Below are 21,055 nucleotides of genomic sequence, written 5' to 3'. Positions count from 1 at the left end.
TGCCTTCAAGACCCCTGGTTGCCTTCAAGACCTCTGGTTGCCTTCAAGACCCCTGGTTGCCTTCAAGACCCCTGGTTGCCTTCAAGACCCCTGGTTGCCTTCAAGACCCCTGGTTGCCTTCAAGACCCCTGGTTGCTTTCAAGACCCCTGGTTGCCTTCAAGACCCCTGGTTGCCTTCAAGACCCCTGGTTGCCTTCAAGACCCCTGGTTGCCTTCAAGATCCCTGGTTGCCTTCAAGACCCCTGGTTGCCCTCAAGACCCCTGGCTGCCTTCAAGACCCCTGACTGCCTTCAAGACCCCTGGCTGCCTTCAAGACCCCTGGCTGCCTTCAAGACCCCTGGTTGCCTTCAAGACCCCTGGTTGCCTTCAAGATCCCTGGTTGCCTTCAAGACCCCTGGTTGCCCTCAAGACCCCTGGCTGCCTTCAAGACCCCTGGCTGCCTTCAAGACCCCTGGCTGCCTTCAAGACCCCTGGCTGCCTTCAAGACCCCTGGTTGCCTTCAAGACCCCTGGTTGCCTTCAAGATCCCTGGTTGCCTTCAAGACCCCTGGTTGCCCTCAAGACCCCTGGGTGCCTTCAAGACCCCTGGCTGCCTTCAAGACCCCTGGTTGCCTTCAAGACCCCTGGCTGCCTTCAAGACCCCTGGCTGCCTTCAAGACCCCTGGCTGCCTTCAAGACCCCTGGCTGCCTTCAAGACCCCTGGCTGCCGTCAAGACCCCTGGCTGCCTTCAAGACCCCTGGCTGCCTTCAAGACCCCTGACTGCCTTCAAGACCCCTGGCTGCCTTCAAGACCCCTGGCTGCCTTCAAGACCCCTGGCTGCCTTCAAGACCCCTGGCTGCCTTCAAGACCCCTGGCTGCCTTCAAGACCCCTGGCTGCCTTCAAGACCCCTGGCTGCCGTCAAGACCCCTGGCTGCCTTCAAGACCCCTGGCTGCCTTCAAGACCCCTGGCTGCCTTCAAGACCCCTGGCTGCCTTCAAGACCCCTGGCTGCCGTCAAGACCCCTGGCTGCCTTCAAGACCCCTGGCTGCCTTCAAGACCCCTGGTTGCCTTCAAGACCCCTGGCTGCCTTCAAGACCCCTGGCTGCCTTCAAGACCCCTGGTTGCCTTCAAGACCCCTGGCTGCCTTCAAGACCCCTGGCTGCCTTCAAGACCCCTGGCTGCCGTCAAGACCCCTGGCTGCCTTCAAGACCCCTGGCTGCCTTCAAGACCCCTGGTTGCCTTCAAGACCCCTGGCTGCCTTCAAGACCCCTGGCTGCCTTCAAGACCCCTGGCTGCCGTCAAGACCCCTGGCTGCCTTCAAGACCCCTGGCTGCCGTCAAGACCCCTGGCTGCCGTCAAGACCCCTGGCTGCCGTCAAGACCCCTGGCTGCCGTCAAGACCCCTGGCTGCCGTCAAGACCCCTGGCTGCCGTCAAGACCCCTGGCTGCCGTCAAGACCCCTGGCTGCCGTCAAGACCCCTGGCTGCCTTCAAGACCCCTGGCTGCCTTCAAGACCCCTGGCTGCCGTCAAGACCCCTGACTGCCTTCAAGTCCCCTGGCTGCAGTCAAGACCCCTGGCTGCCGTCAAGACCCCTGGCTGCCGTCAAGACCCCTGACTGCCTTCAAGACCCCTGGCTGCCGTCAAGACCCCTGGCTGCCGTCAAGACCCCTGGCTGCCGTCAAGACCCCTGGCTGCCGTCAAGACCCCTGGCTGCCGTCAAGACCCCTGGCTGCCTTCAAGACCCCTGGCTGCCTTCAAGACCCCTGGCTGCCGTCAAGACCCCTGACTGCCTTCAAGACCCCTGGCTGCCGTCAAGACCCCTGGCTGCCGTCAAGACCCCTGGCTGCCGTCAAGACCCCTGGCTGCCTTCAAGACCCCTGGCTGCCGTCAAGACCCCTGGCTGCCTTCAAGACCCCTGGCTGCCTTCAAGACCCCTGGCTGCCGTCAAGACCCCTGACTGCCTTCAAGACCCCTGGCTGCCGTCAAGACCCCTGGCTGCCTTCAAGACCCCTGGCTGCCGTCAAGACCCCTGACTGCATTCAAGACCCCTGGCTGCCGTCAAGACCCCTGGCTGCCGTCAAGACCCCTGGCTGCCGTCAAGACCCCTGACTGCCTTCAAGACCCCTGGCTGCCGTCAAGACCCCTGGCTGCCGTCAAGACCCCTGGCTGCCGTCAAGACCCCTGGCTGCCGTCAAGACCCCTGGCTGCCGTCAAGACCCCTGGCTGCCGTCAAGACCCCTGGCTGCCGTCAAGACCCCTGGCTGCCGTCAAGACCCCTGGCTGCCGTCAAGACCCCTGGCTGCCGTCAAGACCCCTGGCTGCCGTCAAGACCCCTGGCTGCCGTCAAGACCCCTGGCTGCCGTCAAGACCCCTGGCTGCCGTCAAGACCCCTGGCTGCCGTCAAGACCCCTGGCTGCCGTCAAGACCCCTGGCTGCCTTCAAGACCCCTGGCTGCCGTCAAGACCCCTGGCTGCCGTCAAGACCCCTGGCTGCCGTCAAGACCCCTGGCTGCCTTCAAGACCCCTGGCTGCCGTCAAGACCCCTGACTGCCTTCAAGACCCCTGGCTGCCGTCAAGACCCCTGGCTGCCGTCAAGACCCCTGGCTGCCTTCAAGACCCCTGGCTGCCGTCAAGACCCCTGGCTGCCTTCAAGACCCCTGGCTGCCGTCAAGACCCCTGGCTGCCTTCAAGACCCCTGGCTGCCGTCAAGACCCCTGGCTGCCGTCAAGACCCCTGGCTGCCTTCAAGACCCCTGGCTGCCGTCAAGACCCCTGGCTGCCGTCAAGACCCCTGGCTGCCGTCAAGACCCCTGGCTGCCGTCAAGACCCCTGGCTGCCGTCAAGACCCCTGGCTGCCGTCAAGACCCCTGGCTGCCGTCAAGACCCCTGGCTGCCGTCAAGACCCCTGGCTGCCGTCAAGACCCCTGGCTGCCGTCAAGACCCCTGGCTGCCGTCAAGACCCCTGGCTGCCGTCAAGAAGGAGCTGGACAGATATCTAAAGTCACATCCCAACCAGCCGGGCTGTGGGTCGTACACTGAACCATGTGCGGCCAGCCGTAACAGCCTGGTTGATTAGGTCCTGATCCACCGGGAGGCCTGGTCATGGACCAGGCCGCGGGGGCGTTGATCCCCGGAATACCCTCCAGGTATACCACCTCTCCCTCGAGATAATCTACCTTGTCAACAATCACTGTTTACATCCAGTGACTGGATAACCAACAGCGTCATACAGCAACACTTGCCTTCAGGTCATCCACTTCTTTAACACGTGACAGATAAGATAAGATAAGATAAGATAAGATAAGATTTCGTTCGGATTTTTAACCCCGGAGGGTTAGCCACCCAGGATAACCCAAGAAAGTCAGTGCGTCATCGAGGACTGTCTAACTTATTTCCATTGGGGTCCTTAATCTTGTCCCCCAGGATGCGACCCACACCAGTCGACCAACACCCAGGTACCTATTTGCTGCTAGGTGAACAGGACAACAGGTGTAAGGAAACGTGTCGAAATGTTCCCCCCCCCCGGGAATCGAACCCGGGCCCCTCAGTGTGTGAAGCGGGAGCTTTAGCCACCAGGCCACCGGGCCACAAAATTCCCAAATGGTACATAGAAATTTAACATTTCGACTCTTCCTCGACCATTATCATGAGAAAAAATCATCGAGAGTCATAAAATTCTTTACAGTTTACAGAATATATTCTATTTAACGATATCAGTTTCTGAATTACCAGTAAAAAAAAAAAGTATCCCCCAACAAGTGTTCGTGTACGGAAATGTCGTACTTACGTACGTACGTACGTACTAATGACAGAGATAAAACGTCGAAATGCAAATACCACATGAAATGTAGCGCCACGACATTTACAATGAGTCAGTTTCGCTCACTTGGATCGACAAAGCTCCCGGTGAGCGAAACGTTCCTGTAATAAATGGCCTTGTATTGTACTTGTCTCATATTTACACCATGGAAATAAAAGACTTAAAACACCCACACAATGGCGATAAATGTGGACGGATGTGAAGCTTTATTGGTTATGATCGCATTATACTGCATTGTAATCCATTATACTGCATTGTAATCCATTATACTGCATTGTAATCCATTATACTGCATTGTAATCCATTATACTGCATTGTAATCCATTATACTGCATTGTAATCCATTATACTGCATTGTAATCCATTATACTGCATTGTAATCCATTATACTGCATTGTAATCCATTATACTGCATTGTAATCCATTATACTGCATTGTAATCCATTATACTGCATTGTAATCCATTATACTGCATTGTAATCCATTATACTGCATTGTAATCCATTATACTGCATTGTAATCCATTATACTGCATTGTAATCCATTATACTGCATTGTAATCCATTATACTGCATTGTAATCCATTATACTGCATTGTAATCCATTATACTGCATTGTAATCCATTATACTGCATTGTAATCCATTATACTGCATTGTAATCCATTATACTGCATTGTAATCCATTATACTGCATTGTAATCCATTATACTGCATTGTAATCCATTATACTGCATTGTAATCCATTATACTGCATTGTAATCCATTATACTGCATTGTAATCCATTATACTGCATTGTAATCCATTATACTGCATTGTAATCCATTATACTGCATTATACTGCATTGTAATCCATTATACTGCATTGTAATCCATTATACTGCATTGTAATCCATTATACTGCATTGTAATTCATTATACTGCATTGTAATTCATTATACTGCATTATAATGCATTGTAATCCATTATACTGCATTGTAATCCATTATACTGCATTGTAATCCATTATACTGCATTGTAATCCATTATACTGCATTGTAATCCATTATACTGCATTGTAATCCATTATACTGCATTGTAATCCATTATACTGCATTGTAATCCATTATACTGCATTGTAATCCATTATACTGCATTGTAATCCATTATACTGCATTGTAATCCATTATACTGCATTGTAATCCATTATACTGCATTGTAATCCATTATACTGCATTGTAATCCATTATACTGCATTGTAATCCATTATACTGCATTGTAATCCATTATACTGCATTGTAATCCATTATACTGCATTGTAATCCATTATACTGCATTATACTGCATTGTAATCCATTATACTGCATTGTAATCCATTATACTGCATTGTAATCCATTATACTGCATTGTAATTCATTATACTGCATTGTAATTCATTATACTGCATTATAATGCATTGTAATCCATTATACTGCATTGTAATCCATTATACTGCATTGTAATCCATTATACTGCATTGTAATCCATTATACTGCATTGTAATCCATTATACTGCATTGTAATCCATTATACTGCATTGTAATCCATTATACTGCATTGTAATCCATTATACTGCATTGTAATCCATTATACTGCATTGTAATCCATTATACTGCATTGTAATCCATTATACTGCATTATACTGCATTGTAATCCATTATACTGCATTATACTGCATTGCAATCCATTATACTGCATTGTAATCCATTATACTGCATTGTAATCCATTATACTGCATTATACTGCATTGTAATCCATTATACTGCATTGTAATCCATTATAGTGCATTGTAATCCATCATACTGCATTATAATGCATTGTAATCCATTATACTGCATTATACTCAATTGTAATCCATTATACTGCATTATATACTACATTATATTGCATTATACATTATACTATATTATACTACCTTATACTACATTATATTGTATTATACATTGCATTATATTATACTGCATTATTCTTCATTATATTGCATTATATATTATATTATACTGCATTATACTACATTATACTGCATTATACATTATGCTGCGTTATACTTCATTATACTGCATTATACAACATTATACTACATTATACTGCATTAAACTACATTACACTGCATTATACATCACATATTATACTGCAGTACACATTCATTATATACTGCATTATACTACTTTATACCACATTATACATTATGTTGCATTATACTTCGTTATACTGCATTATACTCCACTGAAATGCATTTGTGTTTAATTTTCTGTGGTATTTACACGTAAGCTGAGGTGAAGTGGTCACAACAGAGAACAAGGTCACTTTATCTATAGAACGTATTCTTGTCACACAAGTCTAAACCTTTCCCACTGTATGATATACATACATATACATATATATATATATATATATATATATATATATATATATATATATATATATATATATATATATATATATATATATATATATATATATATATATATATATATATATATATATATATATGTCGTGCCGAATATGTAAAACTGGTCAATTAGCAAGAACTCATTTAAAATTAAGTCCTTTCTAAAATTTGCTCTTATACGTTTAAAGATATATTTTTTTCATTAATGTTAATGTAAAAAATTTAAATTTTGCACCAAAAGAATCTTAGAAAACTTACCTAACCTTATTATAACAAGAGTAATTTATTTTAGCCTAACCCAACTAAATATATTTTAGATTTGTTTACAATAATTTAATACTTAACAAACACAGTGAAATATATTTTTTTCGTTAGGCTCAGAGTGATTTTGGAGAAATTATTGCATACACAAATTTTCGCTTGTCCTATATGGCAAGATGAGCGTTGCTATTTAAGCCAAGATCGCAAGTTCTGCCTATTCGGCACGACATATATATAAATATATATATATATATATATATATATATATATATATATATATATATATATATATATATATATATATATATATATATATATATATATATATATATATATATATATATATATATATATATATATATATATATATATATATATATATATATATATATATATATATATATATATAAACAGGAGTTACTAAGAGCGTCGACGGGCGGAGTACTCAAGGGGGGTCGCTCTTCCCCTCTGGCAGTTTTGCATTATTCGCTAAGCTATTTGTGACGGTCTATGGAAAAGGGTGTTCGGGAAAAAAAGGTCACGGGGGAGAAAAAGGTCACAGGAAAAGAGGGACATAATTTCAGATAGGAAAAAATGTCACAGGGGAAAAAAAGGTCACAGTTATGGCTCGGGGGGGGGGGGGGATAAGTCACAGGAAAAAAAGTAACAGAAAAAAGGTTACAGAAAAAAGTCACAATTTTAGTTAGGCGAATAGGTCACAATTTTAGTTAGGCGAAAAGGTCACAATTTTAGTTAGGCGAAAAGGTCACAATTTTAGTTAGGCGAAAAGGTCACAATTTTAGTTAGGCGAAAAGGTCACAATTTTAGTTAGGAAAACAAGTTACAGTTATAATTACGAACAAGTCACACTTTAAGTTAGAAAAAATGTCACAGTTCTAGTTAGGGGGGAAGAAAGTCACAGGAAAAAAAAAAAAAAAGGTCAGACTTTTGGCTAGGGGAAAAAAGTCACAGGAAAAAGAGCCACAATTTTTTCAAACACCAATAAATAGCTAAAGTTATTAACTAAGAATACCTGACTTATACACGTTAGCAACACAACTTATACTTGCTTGTATCATACATGTATAAAACACTCCACCTTTTATTCTCTTTCTTAAACGAAGTAAAACAAGGAAATAAAACCATTTAAGTCAGTCATTTATTGAGAATATATAAAATGTAGCGATGGACGACCTTTTATATATAATGTCCTGCCATTATATGTTTGTTGACTGTTAGGTTAGGTTAGGTTAGGTTAGGTTAGGTTAGGTTAGGTTAGGTTAGGTTAGGTTAGTTTAGGTTAGGTTAGGTTAGGTTAGGTTAGGTTAGGTTAGGATAGGTTAGGTTAGGTTAGGTTAGGTTAGGTTAGGTTAGGTTAGGTTAGGTTAGGTTAGGATAGGTTAGGTTAGGTTAGGTTAGGTTAGGTTAGGTTAGGTTAGGATAGGTTAGGTTAGGTTAGGTTAGGTTAGGTTAGGTTAGGTTAGGTTAGGTTAGGTTAGGTTAGTTTAGGTTAGGTTAGGTTAGGTTAGGTTAGGTTAGGTTAGGTTAGGTTAGGTTAGGATAGGTTAGGTTAGGTTAGGTTAGGTTAGGTTAGGTTAGGTTAGGTTAGGTTAGTTTAGGTTAGGTTAGGTTAGGTTAGGTTAGGTTAGGTTAGGTTAGGTTGGGTTAGGTTGGGTTAGGTTGGGTTAGGTTAGGTTAGGTTAGGTTGGTTCGGTTAGGTTAGGTTAGGTTAGGTTAGGTTAGGTTAGGTTAGGTTAGGTTAGTTTAGGTTAGGTTAGGTTAGGTTAGGTTAGGTTAGGTTAGGTTAGGTTGGGTTAGGTTGGGTTAGGTTAGGTTAGGTTAGGTTAGGTTAGGTTAGGTTAGGTTAGGATAGGTTAGGTTAGGTTAGGTTAGGTTAGGTTAGGTTAGGTTAGGTTAGGTTAGATTAGGTTAGGTTAGGTTAGGTTAGGTTAGGTTAGGTTAGGATAGGTTAGGTTAGGTTAGGTTAGGTTAGGTTAGGTTAGGTTAGGTTAGGTTAGGATAGGTTAGGTTAGGTTAGGTTAGGTTGGGTTAGGTTAGGTTAGGTTAGGTTAGGTTAGGTTAGGTTAAGTTAGGTTAGGTTAGGTTAGGTTAGGTTAGGTTAAGATAGGTTAGGTTAGGTTAGGTTAGGATAGGTTAGGTTAGGTTAGGTTAGGTTAGGTTAGGTTAGTTTAGGTTAGATTAGGTTAGGTTAGGTTAGGTTAGGTTAGGTTAGGATAGGTTAGGTTAGGTTAGGTTAGGATAGGTTAGGTTAGGTTAGGTTAGGTTAGGTTAGGTTAGGATAGGTTAGGTTAGGTTAGGTTAGGTTAGGTTAGGTTAGGTTAGGTTAGGTTAGGATAGGTTAGGTTAGGTTAGGTTAGGATAGGTTAGGTTAGGTTAGGTTAGGTTAGGTTAGGATAGGTTAGGTTAGGTTAGGTTAGGATAGGTTAGGTTAGGTTAGGTTAGGTTAGGTTAGGTTAGGATAGGTTAGGTTAGGTTAGGTTAGGTTAGGTTAGGTTAGGTTAGGTTAGGTTAGATTAGGTTAGGTTAGGTTAGGTTAGGTTAGGTTAGGTTAGGTTCATATTGCTATTTTTTTTCCTGGATCCGTGAAAAAGTCGTCTTGCCAACAGCAATATAATGTAAGAACATAACAAGAATAAACACTGCAATAAACACATGGACCCAAGCTGGGCAGGTTATAACCGCACCCATCCACACCCACTCTTGTACCCAGCTACCCAGAGTTCTCCCTCCCTTATGACGCTACCCTGGGAGTTTGTTCCACTCATCTCAAACTCCACTGCTTAACAAATACTTTCTTACATTCAATCCTTTCTAAATCTAAATTTATTGAACCTTAAGGATTCTCCCTAAATGTACTTTCAGCACATTATTTATATATAGGAGGCCTGGTCACACACCAGGAGGCCTGGTCACAGACCGGGCCGCGGGGGCGTTGACCCCCGGAACTCTCTCCAGGTAAACTCCAGGTAATCCCGTGTTCCATTTGTACTCCTCACTCTGTATATTTTCCAGCCCATACATGTATATTCTGCAGTAAGAAAACCAGAACCGAGCAGCTAGGTTAGGTTAGGTTAGGTTAGGTTAGGTTAGGTTAGGTTAGGTTAGGTTAGGTTAGGTTAGGTTAGGTTAGGTTAGGTTATGTTAGGTTAGGTTAGGTTAGGTTAGGTTAGGTTAGGTTAGGTTAGGTTAGGTTAGGTTAGGTTATGTTAGGTTAGGTTAGGTTAGGTTAGGTTAGGTTAGGTTAGGTTAGGTTATGTTAGGTTAGGTTAGGTTAGGTTAGGTTAGGTTATGTTAGGTTAGGTTAGGTTAGGTTAGGTTAGGTTAGGTTAGGTTAGGTTAGGTTAGGTTAGGTTCCTCAGGAAACAGGGTAAGTGTTTCGTAACGCGGGTCTTAGATAATGACCCGCCGTTGGAGCTTTTGGTCATCTGACCGAGGCCTTCAGCTGGCTTACCGGGCCACCCATTTAAAAATTATAGGCATATTTAAAACCATTTTTTTTATATAACCGAGCAGCTAAGAACTGTTATTCCGCCTCAGCCTATTTCCACAATACAACAGTATTACCAGTAAGAGCAACGTCAGAAACAGCATTATCAGCGTCAGAAACAGCATTATCAGCGTCAGAAACAGCATTATCAGCGTCAGAAACAGCATTATCAGCGTCAGAAACAGCATCATCAGCGTCAGAAACAGCATTATCAGCGTCAGAAACAGCATTATCAGCGTCAGAAACAGCATTATCAGCGTCAGAAACAGCATTATCAGCGTCAGAAACAGCATTATCTGCGTCAGAAACAGCATTATCTGCGTCAGAAACAGCATTATCAGCGTCAGAAACAGCATTATCAGCGTCAGAAACAGCATTATCTGCGTCAGAAACAGCATTATCAGCGTCAGAAACAGCATTATCAGCGTCAGAAACAGCATTATCAGCGTCAGAAACAGCATTATCAGCGTCAGAAACAGCATTATCTGCGTCAGAAACAGCATTATCAGCGTCAGAAACAGCATTATCAGCGTCAGAAACAGCATTATCAGCGTCAGAAACAGCATTATCAGCGTCAGAAGCAGCATTATCCGCGTCAGAAACAGCATTATCAACGTCAGAAACAGCATTATCAGCGTCAGAAACAGCATTATCAGCGTCAGAAACAGCATCATCAGCGTCAGAAACAGCATTATCAGCGTCAGAAACAGCATTATCTGCGTCAGAAACAGCATTATCAGCGTCAGAAACAGCATCATCAGCGTCAGAAACAGTATTATCTGCGTCAGAAACAGCATTATCAACGTCAGAAACAGCATTATCTGCGTCAGAAACAGCATTATCTGCGTCAGAAACAGCATCATCAGCGTCAGAAACAGCATTATCTGCGTCAGAAACAGCATTATCTGCGTCAGAAACAGCATTATCAGCGTCAGAAACAGCATTACCAACGTCAGCAACAGCATTATCAACGTCAGAAACAGCATTATCAGCGTCAGAAACAGCATTACCAACGTCAGCAACAGCATTATCAACGTCAGAAACAGCATTATCAACGTCAGAAACAGCATTATCAACGTCAGAAACAGCATTATCAACGTCAGAAACAGCATTATCAACGTCAGAAACAGCATTATCAGCGTCAGAAACAGCATTATCAACGTCAGAAACAGCATTATCAACGTCAGAAACAGCATTACCAACGTCAGCAACAGCATTATCAACGTCAGAAACAGCATTATCAACGTCAGAAACAGCATTATCAACGTCAGAAACAGCATTATCAGCAGTTATCAACGTCAGAAACAGCATTATCAACGTCAGAAACAGCATTATCAACGTCAGAAACAGCATTATCAACGTCAGAAACAGCATTATCAACGTCAGAAACAGCATTATCAACGTCAGAAACAGCATTATCAACGTCAGAAACAGCATTATCAACGTCAAACAGTCAGAAACAGCATTATCAACGTCAGAAACAGCATTATCAACGTCAGAAACAGCATTATCAACGTCAGAAACAGCATTATCAACGTCAGAAACAGCATTATCAACGTCAGAAACAGCATTATCAACGTCAGAAACAGCATTATCAACGTCAGAAACAGCATTATCAGCGTCAGAAACAGCATTATCAACGTCAGAAACAGCATTATCAACGTCAGAAACAGCATTATCAACGTCAGAAACAGCATTATCAACGTCAGAAATGGCATTATCACTGTCAGAAACAGCATTATCAACGTCAGAAACAGCATTATCAACGTCAGAAACAGCATTATCAACGTCAGAAACAGCATTATCACTGTCAGAAACAGCATTATCAACGTCAGAAACAGCATTATCACTGTCAGAAACAGCATTATCAACGTCAGAAACAGCATTATCACTGTCAGAAACAGCATTATCAACGTCAGAAACAGCATTATCACTGTCAGAAACAGCATTATCAACGTCAGAAACAGCATTATCACTGTCAGAAACAGCATTATCAACGTCAGAAACAGCATTATCACTGTCAGAAACAGCATTATCAACGTCAGAAACAGCATTATCACTGTCAGAAACAGCATTATCAACGTCAGAAACAGCATTATCACTGTCAGAAACAGCATTATCAACGTCAGAAACAGCATTATCAACGTCAGAAACAACATTATCACTGTCAGAAACAGCATTATCACTGTCAGAAACAGCATTATCAACGTCAGAAACAGCATTATCAACGTCAGAAACAACATTATCACTGTCAGAAACAGCATTATCACTGTCAGAAACAGCATTATCAACGTCAGAAACAGCATTATCAACGTCAGAAACAACATTATCACTGTCAGAAACAGCATTATCACTGTCAGAAACAGCATTATCAACGTCAGAAACAGCATTATCAACGTCAGAAACAACATTATCACTGTCAGAAACAGCATTATCAACGTCAGAAACAGCATTATCACTGTCAGAAACAGCATTATCAACGTCAGAAACAGCATTATCACTGTCAGAAACAGCATTATCAACGTCAGAAACAGCATTATCACTGTCAGAAACAGCATTATCAACGTCAGAAACAGCATTATCACTGTCAGAAACAGCATTATCAACGTCAGAAACAGCATTATCACTGTCAGAAACAGCATTATCAACGTCAGAAACAGCATTATCACTGTCAGAAACAGCATTATCAACGTCAGAAACAGCATTATCACTGTCAGAAACAGCATTATCAACGTCAGAAACAGCATTATCACTGTCAGAAACAGCATTATCAACGTCAGAAACAGCATTATCAACGTCAGAAACAGCATTATCAACGTCAGAAACAGCATTATCAACGTCAGAAACAGCATTATCAACGTCAGAAACAACATTAACAGCTCCAGTACTTCGAGTGCTATCATCACCTACACTCCACCACCACCATCTCCACCACTATCACCACCACCACCATCTCCACCACTATCACCACCACCACCACCTCCACCACTATCACCACCACCACCACGTACCAGTCTCACATCCACCACCACCACCGCCGCGTCGACTACCAACTACCACACCACACCCTCCCAACTACCACACTGCAGTCACTAAACAACCACGATTTCCTGTCGTTGAAAGACTCAACCAAGCTTGACGGTGCTGCTGCTGCTGCTGCTGCTGCTGCTGGTGTTGCTGCTGCTGCTGCTGCTGCTGCTGCTGCTGCTGCTGCTGCTGCTGCTGCTGCTGCTGCTGCTGCTGCTGCTGGTGTTGCTGCTGCTGCTGCTGCTGCTGCTGCTGCTGCTGCTGCTGCTGCTGGTGTTGCTGCTGCTGCTGCTGCTGCTGCTGCTGCTGCTGCTGCTGCTGCTGCTGGTGTTGCTGCTGCTGCTGCTGCTGCTGCTGCTGCTGCTGCTGCTGCTGCTGCTGCTGGTGTTGTTGCTGCTGCTGCTGCTGCTCAGCTGTGATCTCCACCAACACCTTTACTTCTCCAACCATTGGAAATAAATGGTATAAAATACCGACACAATGGCAATATAAACACAAATGCAGTATAATGTGATCCTTTATTGACTACGTTTCGCCCACACAGTGGGCTTTTTCAAGGAAAAGCCCACTGTGTGGGCGACACGTAGTCAATAAAGGATCACATTATACTGCATTTGTGTTTATATTCTCCAACCATTACAATACTCCTACACCCTTCCCTACCACAATCTCGGAGGTTATTTAAAATCGACTGGTCTGGGACCAGGCCTCCTGGTTGCTGGCCTGACCAATCACACTGTTAGTATCCGCCACCCACACTCCAACTTATGCACCACAACCCAGTTGATTAGGAACTATTTTGAGGGCGTCGTCGCGTTCCCTCCTGAAGACAATCATGAGTCTGTCGGTAATTTCCCATGTACATGAAGGGGAAAGTGTTGAAGAGTCGCGGTCCCTTAACACTTATTAAGTTCCCTCTCAGTGTACTCATCTAGATGAGGAAATATCCAAAATTTATGAAATAGCTAATGATCTGAAATACCCAAGAAACGTAATTGATAAATCTTTTAAAGTTGCTAGAAATACTTTTTACAATCCAAAAAGGGACAACCAGCCTTATTCAACTAAAAATATGTTGGTTCTCCCTTACCATGAAAACTTGGTTGATATGCCTTCTCTTCTTAAGACTTTTAATATTAAAGTTGTATTCAAAAATCTTGATACAGTAAAAAAACTTTTGATAAAGAATTCCCCCCAAAATGCTGATGGATGTGTCTATAAGATTCCTTGTAAAATTTGCGATAAAGTTTATTACGGTCAAACTGGTAAAAATCTCGAACTAAGATTAAAACAACATAAATATAGCATTAGAACTGGACAAGATTCCAATGCTCTATTTATTCATGTAAGAGATTTTAACCATCCAATTGATTTTCAAAAAGTTGAGAAAGTAGTATCAAGCAAGTCCATGGTCGACAGGAATATAATTGAATCTTGTTTCATAAAAAGCAGTTTTGACAATAATATGAATATTTCCTTAGGTTTATATAAATTAGACTCATTTATAATTAAAAAAATTTGGTTCGAGTTTAATAATACATTGGACAAATAATAAACCTTATTTCTTGGGTAGACTATTTTGTTAGTGGGATGTCGTGAGGACCTGTCTAGTTGGACCAGCGGACCTTCTGCAGTGTTCCTTTTTTCTTATGAGTCCGGTATTGTCGTGCGTCAGGTGTTTCTTTGTTGTGGGGGTTGACTGTGAGGTTTAGTCTAAGCCCTTTAATTGCCTTCCTTTGATGTATTACTTTCATAGTTCCTTGACAATGTGAGTAGTCACGAAACGCTTGGAATTTCACTACTCTTTCACAGTGGTTGTTTTGCACACACACATACACACACACACACACACACACACACACACACACACACACACACACACACACATACACACACACACACACACACACACGCACACACACACACACACACACACACACACACACACACACACACACACATATATATATATATATATATATATATATATATATATATATATATATATATATATATATATTTATATATATATATATATATATATATATATATATATATATATATATATATATATATATATATATATATATATATATATATGTATATATATATATATATATATATATATATATATATATATATATATATATATATATATATATATATATATATATATATATATATGTATATATATATGTCTTGCCGAATATGTAAAACTGGTCAATTAGCAAGAACTCATTTGAAATTAAGTCCTTTCTGAAATTTTCTCTTATACGTTTAAAGATATATTTTTTCATTAATATTAATGTAAAAATTTTAAATTTTGCACCAAAAGAATCTTAGAAAACTTACCTAACCTTATTATAACAAGAACAATTTATTTTAGCCTAACCCAACTAAATATATTTAAGATTTGTTTACAATAATTTAATACTAAACAAACACAGTGAAATATATTTCTTTCGTTAGGTTCAGAATGATTTTGGCGAAATTATTGCATACACAAATTTTCGCTTGTCCTATATGACAAGATGAGCGTTGCTATTAAGCCAAGATCGCAAGTTCTGCCTATTCGGCACGACATATATATATCAGATTGGTAATTATAATATGCAAAACAAACACAACTATGATCTCTTTCAAGCACGGAAGTACATGTGCACACATGCTGATACATACACGAGCGCACATACGCGGATACATACACGAGCGCGTATACGCATGTATCTGGACACACTCTTGCCGGTGTATACGCGCGAGCGTGCCCACACGCATTAGAAGCCAGCGATCACTTCGCCCTGATGTACAAGCAACAACAAGCGGAAGCACGCTTGAAGGATTGAGGACGCGAGTTTGGGTGAAGACCAATGTACTAGAGTGGTGGTCGAGGCAGTGAGATACTGAGATATACTACCTACCTGGAGGCTACCTGGAGGCTACCTGGAGGCTACCTGGAGGCTACCTGGAGGCTACCTGGAGGCTACCTGGAGGCTACCTCGAGGCTACCCGGAGGCTACCTGGAGGCTACCTGGAGAGTGTTCCGGGGGATCAAGGCCCCCGCGGCTCAGTCCTTGTCCAGGCCTCCTGGTGGATCAGGACCTGGTGAGCAAGACAGTCACTGGAATAGTAAAATACACATTAAGATATCGAATATACGAGGGGAAGTCATCAAGAAATGAGATCATTCCTGTCCGAAATGTGTAGACAAATACAGAGTACATCAATTATATAATGCTAAGACGCTAAACCGAGGCGTGAGAAACAGACCAGATGAACGGTGCAAAACGGAGGACTGAGCAAAAGTGAAGTAAGGAGCAGTTTAAAAGTAACTTGTCAGTAGAAGTGAAGGAGTAGTCCAAGCAATTCCACAGTCAAATGAAAGAAAAGTCGACGCAAGACTTATAAAGACGCAGGAAACAGCCCGGGAGTAATAACAGCGAAGTATGCCATGAACTCTGTAGAAGTTCCCAGGGAGCATTGATGGCTGAACACACGCATGCAACAGCCGGAAACGGAACAGGAAACACAACACCAAAAGCACTCTGGGGAAGATGTATGAGAAACGAGTAAGTGAGCCACAAGTGAGGTAAGAAAGTCATGATCTTGCTTGAATACAGCCACTACCAGAGATCTAGTGTCATTTTTTCAGAATGTGTTACTGATACTCGGGGATACAAGTAAACAACCCGCTGCTACGGAACAGTATCTTTTAAATAAATAACTTTTAAGTCAGTAAAACTTAAGAAAAAGAATTTAAAACAATTTGACGAGTATAGATTTCACCAGATTGATTACCATTTAAGCTATTAAAAGGCAGGCGGGGGCTTTGACCCCCGAAACCCTCTCCAGTTATACTCCAGGTATACACAGGCAGCACTAGGGCGGTGAAAAGGAGAATGCTGATAAGAAAAGACAACCATACTTACTACGACAACATATCAAAATAGTTATAACTATGACCACACATTTTAAAGGGGTGGACCGGTAAGCCAGCAGAAGGCCTCGGTCAGATAACCAAAAGCTCTAACGGTGGGTTATCATCTAAGACCCTCGTCAGGAACCTAACTTAACCTAACATTTCACTCAGACAAGTGGAACAAAAAAAAAAATACCGTATAATTGAATGTTGACAAATGCCACATTATGTAAATGAGTCAAAATGTAATTCACATTAATTTTTTTAAAACATTAGGAATAATTTTAAGTGTTTTTTTTTTAATTATCAGAAGAAAAGAAAACAATGGTAGGAAAGAGACGATCCTATGCTATTTTAGTCAATTTTAAAATTGTTTATGTTGAGTCTGTAAAATGGGAGGTTATTGGGTTTGATCCTGGGAAGGGAAGGGTATCTTCAGCTCCTTGGATCAAGAGCCCTTCACCAGCAACAAGGCACACGGCTTAGAGACTCAAATCTGGGAAGTTACAAAATCTATGGCGTTTTAAATTCCCTTTTAGTGGTCCCCTTTATGCTGGTGAAGTGCTCTGGATCCATGGAACTGAAGGCACCCTCCTCTTCCTCTGATCAAACAGGTATTGTCAATCTTTTAACTAGGCTGTAGGCCACCAACAGCAACAGCCTGGTTGACCAGGGAAGCACCAGACAAGCCTGGCCCACGGCCGAGCTCCAGAGCAGAACAACTCTCGAAACCCATTAAAGGTCATGAAGGAGTTGCAACTACTGTAAGTGTTAACGATCACTTGGTCTCAGACCGAGCCGAGGGGGCGTTGACCCCCGAAATTCTCTCCAGGTAAACAGGTAACACCTAACAACACACCACCATCCTTCATTCCCATTAAATTTCCCAACCCACTCATGCTTAATACCTGTCCCTTCCACGTTTCCGCATCCCTTATACTCCTCAACCTTCTGTATTAGGATCAAGGAAGTCACCAGCACGGATTAGGGACACGATGTTTCATGCCTACAACATTCCAATGTTAGCAACATACATGCTTAACCTCCAAGAAGATATAAACAAAGTTTTCCAGTGGGCAACGGTAAACAATATGATGTTCAATGAGGACAAATTCCAACTACTCCGTTATGGAAAACTGGAGGAGATAATAACTAGAACAGAGTATACTACTGACTCCGGCCATACAATAGAGCGGAAAAATAATGTAAGGGACCTGGGAGTAGTAATGTCTGAGGATCTCACTTTCAAGGATCACAACAGTGCCACGATCGCACGTGCAAAGAAAATGATAGGATGGATAATGAGAACTTTCAAAACGAGAGATGCCAAGCCCATGATGATCCTTTTCAAATCACTTGTTCTCTCTAGGCTGGAATACTGCTGTACATTAACATCTCCATTCAAAGCAGGTGAAATTGCAGATCTAGAGAGTGTACAGAGATCCTTTACTGCACGTATAAGTTCTGTCAAGCACCTTAACTACTGGGAACGCTTGGAAGCACTTGACTTGTACTCGTTGGAACGCAGGAGGGAGAGATATATCATAATCTACACTTGGAAAATCTTGGAAGGAATGGTCCCAAATCTGCACACAGAAATCACTCCCTACGAAAGTAAAAGACTGGGCAGGCGATGCAAAATGCCGCCAATAAAAAGTAGGGGCGCCATTGGTACACTAAGAGAAAACACCATAAGTGTCCGGGGGCCAAAACTGTTCAACAGCCTCCCATCAAGCATTAGGGGAATTGCCAATAAACCCCTGGCTGCCTTCAAGAGAGAGCTGGACAAATACCTAAAGTCAGTGCCGGATCAGCCGGGCTGTGGCTCGTACGTTGGACTGCGTGCGGCCAGCAGTAACAGCCTAGTTGATCAGGCCCTGATCCATCGGGAGGCCTGGTCATGGACCGGGCCGCGGGGGCGTTGATCCCCGGAATAACCTCCAGGTAACCTCCAGGTATGCGCACAGCCTGTTCATTATTTGGATGAAAAATACTGCATATTAGATGCGATACAGCTGCCAGAAACACCCCCTCCTCCTCCTGCCTACTACTCATTGCACGGATAGCATGTACGCCTCTCATTAAGAACAATGGGAAATCCCTGCTTCTTAAAGTAGTAGCGAATTGCCCAGTGCGTGCAATGATGTTGAGTACAGCAGTCAGTCTGCACTCAGCACTGCAGAAGCCAGCAAAGCACACGAAAGTACTAAGTGTATATTTAACTCAACATGACTCACTAAATCGTAATGACACGATTGTGGACAAACCATACCACGGGCGGGGATAGAACCCGCGATCAGAGAGTCATAAAACTCCCAACAGTTCTTGTTGAGCAGCGCTGTGGTGCATACGTCGAACTGCTGGCGGCGGGCACCAACAGCCCAAACGATCGGATCAGCAACCAGGAGGCCTGCTCTGGGACGGCATTGCAAGGATGGGGCTACAAGTAATTTGCAACACGGGTAGCAGTACAAAATTTCCAGTAGAGAATTTTAACCCGGGGCCAAAATGCTTCTTGTTTCGGAGTGGACAGGATACAGGAACTGTTGATTTCCTTCCTTCTCCAGGCCACGGGCTGGTGTAGCCCAGGAGCTGTGACTTACAGGAAGCTTGATCTTTTGGTTATAAATTACTGAGGCGACTTTACTCGGGATAAATAACTTCAGTTGTGGGTTTATAACTGATGCAGTTAATCAGTTAGGTTAGTCACAGAAGCTTTGCAGCCGCCAAAGTATGTGGTAAGTTCGGCTACGCTATCCTGTAGAAATACCTGGAGTGCCAGAGGAATAGAGTGCCAGAGGAATAGAGTGCCAGAGGAAAAGAGTGCCTGAAGTAGAAGAGGTGTGAGGTCATGAGCCTTATGGAAAACATGGCAGTCATTCAGGATGGGTTGCCCGTCCCTGAAGCTGCGTGTCTGAAAACATACAAATACTCTGTGCAGAGTGACGGACCTCTTTCATAGAGCATATCTGCATCTTTTTACTTAAGACACACTCCTTCAGGGGGCGCTCATTCCTTCTAATTAATAGTCTGGAGGAGAAAGTCGTTCCGATGTCACCACCTCACTAACTTCAGACATATCTTCCCTCCGGCACTACAGTCATTTCAACGAACTTGCACACAATTGCTACTTCGTGAAATCATCCACACCAGAAATGATTCAAAACGAAAGGAGAATCTCCTGAGCAAAGTCACCATGTCTAAAATACAACAGAAACCCAGGCTTTCCCGAAAGCGCCTTCTCCCACGCTGCTTGCTCACCCGCAGCAGACTTGGCAATGTGGTTTGCGTGTACGTGTTAGAGTGAGGCAAGGAGTACAATGTACAGGGAGTGTGTAGGTGTTCCCGAGCACATCCGTGAGCCAGAGTTATTGGCAGGTGAGCGGAAATGTAGCCAGGTGTTCTGTGTGTACTCACCTAGTAGTGGTTGCAGGGGTCCAGTCAAAGCTCCTGTGTGTGTGTGTGTGTGTGTGTGTGTGTGTTTGTGTGTATATGTGTACGTACTCACCTGTATGTGGTTACATGGGTTGAGTCACAGCTCCTGGCTGCGTGCGAGTTCACGCTAGCAAGCATGCGAGTGAATGAACGCTTGTGCAACTTACATCCCTAATAGTCATCTTCTATTCCATATACCTTCCCCTCATTCTGGTTCCTCAATTCTTCAAGATTCTTTGAGATTTAACTCCTGTAGTCATCCGTCATAGCTTTTGGGTCTCCTTTAATTCTTGTATACGTCTATTTGGGGGCTACATGTTGGTGCTGCTGCTGCGTAGTCTTGATGTATGTGCAAAAGGAATCCAAAGGATTTATTGAGACTCTGAATACCTTTGTTGAAGCTTGGTGGTCATTGTGACCTGCCGGGGTTATGTGAGCTTCCGTTGGCAGGTATCGTGTTAATGTTGTAGTCTACTGAAGAAACCTGTTGTCTAGGTGAAACGTTTCGACAAACAAAGATACATAAGCATTGCAATCCCGTCAAATTCATCAATCTTAAGTTGGCAGCTATAGCGTTATCCTGACACAAAGGTCACTCTCGTTGCTTGATTCATCTGTCAGCTCTACTCCATGTAATGGCGGACATGCATTTTGGGGGCCCTGAAGCTTGAACTAAAGTAGCTTTTGGGGGCCTCCCCCCC

The sequence above is a fragment of the Cherax quadricarinatus genome, chromosome 13 (genome assembly GCF_038502225.1).
Source record: "Cherax quadricarinatus isolate ZL_2023a chromosome 13, ASM3850222v1, whole genome shotgun sequence".
Lineage (NCBI taxonomy): Eukaryota > Metazoa > Arthropoda > Malacostraca > Decapoda > Parastacidae > Cherax > Cherax quadricarinatus.
This window is presented reverse-complemented; position numbering follows the sequence as displayed.